Raw genomic sequence first — 4,408 nt, forward strand, 5'->3', positions numbered from 1 at the left:
GGAGAGAATATTTATACTTATATTTTGAATGAAAATTTGGTTTATAATTATATTTATTAGATATTTATAATTACAAAGACTTAATGTTTGTGAATATAAAAAATATAATTTTTTATGCCATTAGAAATTATAAATTTATTAATATGGTTGTGAAATTATATATATTATTTAGTAGTTAATAGTAAAAAAAAAAAAGAGGAGCTTTGGCGGGCTTAGCCCGCCAGCCCGCAGTTAGGCGGGGCGGGCTAGGATTCTAGGACCGCCTCACTAGGCGGGGCGGGGCGGGCTTATGGCGGGGCGGGGCGGGCTTCCCCGCTTGCCACCCCTACCCACGGGATGATTAGGGTAGAGTCCAAACCCTACCCTACCCTATCCATTGCTAGCCCTAAAGGCAACCACAACTTATTGGTTTCGTCCATTTAATTTGAAGGTGATTGCTACGGTACGATGATAAATTCATACGTACCGATACGTTTAAAATATGGACAAATAGTAATAAACCATGTGGCATTTTTTTTCATATCAGCATTTAATTTTTTTTAAATATATATTATATCACCACTTTTATTAATACACCCTTTTAATTAAATAAAAATAAAAATATATTTTTTATTTAATTTTATAAAAAGTCTTAAACTGCTAAAGATCCTTACTTTATTTAATTAGACAAAAATATCTTTTTAAATTAATCAAATTTTAGAATTTAATTAATTTTAATTTTATAATTTTAAATTTATAATTTTAAATAATTGAAACAACAAAACAAAAACATATTAAAAAAATAAAAAATTAAAATTATTCTTCATTTGAATTAAATATATTAAAAAAAACAAAAAACTAAAATTGTTCTTCGTCTTAATTCAGCCTCTTATTCTTCGTCTTCTTTTCTCCTCTTCCTATCCTCTCTCTGTCTCTCTCTCTGCTCGATCTCTCTCATGTGTCTCACTGTGCGTCGCACGCAAGATCTCTCCCTCTCTCCTCTCTTGTCTCGCAATCGAGGTCATCGCCGGCGTTTCAACGTCTCGCGGCCTTCCCTGGGCTCCTCATGTTTAAGTTATGGCTTAAATTATGTTAACCTCTTTTATTTTACAGATTATATGTACTATAGTTGCATTTTGGTGAAAAGGATCCCTTTCTTATGTGCAGATATCTGGCAAGAAAGACCTTCCGATCAGCTCTTCCAAGAATAAGTTAAAAATACTCAGCTTGCAAGAATGGCGTAAACTTGAAAGAGATAGAAAGCAGAAAGAAGAGGATGAGCAAACATTAGCAAAAGTGGAAGCTCCAATACCACAATCCAACATTGGGTTTAAGCTGCTCAAACAAATGGGTTATACACCCGGTGCTGCCCTTGGCAAAGAGGGTTTGGGTAGGGCTGAGCCAGTGGGGATTGAGATTCGACGATCCTCACAAGGAGAATAGGAAAAAGGAGGAAATCATAGCTGAGAGAAAAAGGAGGAAAGAGGAGGATCTAATGCAAGACTTTGGGTTGAGACAGAAGTCGCAATGGCAGAGTAAGAGAGTTGTAGCCAATTTCCATAAGGCAAAGGTTGCCCTTGATCAATTAGAGAATAGAGAAATCATTGAACCGGAAAAGAATGAGGATGATGAAGAAGAGGAAGATGAGGAAGAGGAAGAAATAACAGAAGAGGTGCGTAACTAAAAGGTTATATTTTTGGTTGAACGCACCTTTTAACCATGTTTTGGTATTGATTTATGTTGCATCCCTGAATAACACATGGAAATAGCACAAATGCTTTCTTTTTCTCTTGATCTTAACTGCTCAGGCACACACATTAAGTCAATACACTTTCATTGTTGAATAATTTTCTCCTCGTTATACTCTAAATACCAAGCGATTTAAACAAATATTACTCATTGCACTTTGTCATCATTTGATCCATTTAAGCCGATCCTACCTAGCCATTACACAAAGCTTACTTGTCGTTGTTGTATTTCTTATACTTTAAAATTCATTCTTGTTGAACTTTGTTAATCTATTCCTGCGTTCGTATTTCGTTGCGACTGTGATAGTGATACATGTAATCGATTCAGGATTTGCAAGAAGTTTTGATGAAACTGAGGGATGACCACAATTATTGCCTCTTTTGTGGATGCAAGGTGAGTAAACAACTCATACAGTTACTTTTTGTATATTTGTTTTGTGGTAATACTAAAAACCAAACTTTGACACTCTTGAAACTCATAATTATCTATAAATTAAATTTTGATTTTTATATGTTTCTTCATTATGAATCAAAGGATGCTCTCTTGACCAACTGCCCTGGAACCAATGAAGATGATCACTAACTTGATGGTTTCTGAGATGAACACCTGACTGTGCGTTGTCATCTCTCTTCTTTTTTGCCAAGCACTCGTCCTCTTCTGGGGTCGGATCCTCTTCGTCACCCAGTTACCCTTGGTAAGTCCATGCATCATCACTTCCCCTGTTCTCCCTTTTCCAGATTCCCTTCTCCCTGTATTTTGAGATGATGTTGAATTGGTAATCAATTAATTTGTTAGTGATTGAATCTTGAATTTATTGCTGTGTTGCTGAATAATCACCGAGTTTAATTTTTTTTTCTTTGCTAAAATTCATCAGAGTTGAATTTGTTACTGATTATCATAGTTGTTGTCTGATTATTTGATCTTGCCTAGCTTGTTGAATGATTATTTGATCTTTCTCAAGTTTCCGTATAAGTTCTAGCCAAGTGGATCCGAAAAGGAATTCTTCATATATGCTCACGAGCGACGCGGCTACTACACATTTTGGCATTTTTTTTTGTAACTTCCCTCATTGGATGCCAGTTCATGTTTCCATAATGTAATTTAATACTGTGTTCTATTTTGCTCTCTCTGTTTATGTTTTGTTTCTCATATCAATGAAACTTGAAGCTATTGTCATCTGATCTACTGATTAGGATTAGGGTGAATAGATAAAAAACTTTACAATATGTGTTCTATGTGAAATAGTTTGCATATGAAATACTTTATCCCACATGGTTGAGCGATAGTTGGATCATTTGATGCTGTTGGTTACTTAAAAAATTTTTGAACCATGTGGCCTCTCAACTTAAGATTCTGGCTCTGCCACTGTTAATAGGACTCTCACCTAATGTTTTCTGGAATGTGCTTATGTTGATAATGCATCTTTGCTTCTCCGGATGAAGGCTTATGATTTGATTTCAATATGAAGCCATGGTGGGTACTGACTTCTTGTTGTAACAGGGCACTGGCCTGGTGGCGTTGGTGGAATGTTAGCAGGGGGTGCTGCTGCTGCGGCCGCTATGTATGGTGCTCACCATTTGATTCATGGGCATTATGGTCATTATCATGGGTTCGGCGGTCATGGAAAGTTTAAGCATGGCAAATTTGGCAAGCGTTGGAAGCATGACATGTTCAAGCGATGGAAGTGATATTGTGGCCAATATAGTGTATGGTCATGACTCATGAGGGTTGTATTCTGGGATGAATGTAATAACTCAAAAAAAATATAATAAAACAAAATTGTGGGCCATTCTTCCTTTCTTTTTCCCTAACCCTAATCACACAAAAACACTCTCTCTCAACCCTCAGTCCCTCACTAGCCGTTAGCCTCCCCAAACCCCCTTTCCTAACTCACAACACACACACACAAATCACATGAACAAAGAAGAGAAGAATGGAGGGAGAGCTGCGCTGCGAGGGAGAAGAGAGGACCGCCGCTGCTTGTCCTGCCGCTGTCCTCCCCACCGAGCCGTCGAACTCGCCACACCTTGCCGCCAATTGCCGCCATCATCAACAGCGATGGAGGAAAGAGAAAGAGGTGATCGCGAGTAGAGAAGGAAGCCTTTGTGTTGTTGTCGTCGTGCTGGAGGGTTGGCCGTCAGGGGAGCTGCTGCGACAAGCTCACCGCCGCCGAAGGCCCGTTGCCATCCGTGGAGAGTCATCACCGTCTGGGTCGCTGTCGGAGGAAGAGAGCTTGTACAAGGGGTTGCTGGAGTGGCTAGCCACTGCCGCAAGCGCCACCGCACCTCTGGCCGCCGGGAAGTCACACTGGGGTCGCTGTTCCTCTGCCGTCGCCGCTGCCAGAGTTTCTGGTCAATGGGTATGGCGCTGTTGTCGCCGGAACCACCCCCGGTGCTACCGCTACTTGATTCCCTTGAGTCCGAGTCGTTGTGGTTGCTGAGAAAGTGGTTTGGAGCTGAGGTTGCGGCTGCTGCAGTTTCGGGTCGAGAGGAAAGGTTCCGTCGACGCGTTTGGATTATAGTTTCAACAATCGAGAACTATAGCCAGCTCTATCTTATTGCTACTCCGGTTCAAATTCTACGCTCATTCGTTCCATTCAACTTCAATTCTCCTTACCTTGAATTTGGCACTCTGGGTTTGGTATCTTCGGTCCTTTGGGACTACGTTGTGAGTAGGCTTT

The 4,408-nt window shown here is 39.9% G+C and overlaps 1 pseudogene; it reads left to right on the forward strand.

The window, feature by feature from the left end:
* Positions 1-447: 447 nt before the first annotated feature.
* Positions 448-2,310, forward strand: LOC130948416 (uncharacterized; annotated as a pseudogene).
* The last annotated feature ends 2,098 nt before the right edge of the window (positions 2,311-4,408 follow it).

Source organism: Arachis stenosperma, chromosome 9 (genome assembly GCF_014773155.1).
Source record: "Arachis stenosperma cultivar V10309 chromosome 9, arast.V10309.gnm1.PFL2, whole genome shotgun sequence".
In the NCBI taxonomy this organism is placed as follows: Eukaryota; Viridiplantae; Streptophyta; class Magnoliopsida; order Fabales; family Fabaceae; genus Arachis; species Arachis stenosperma.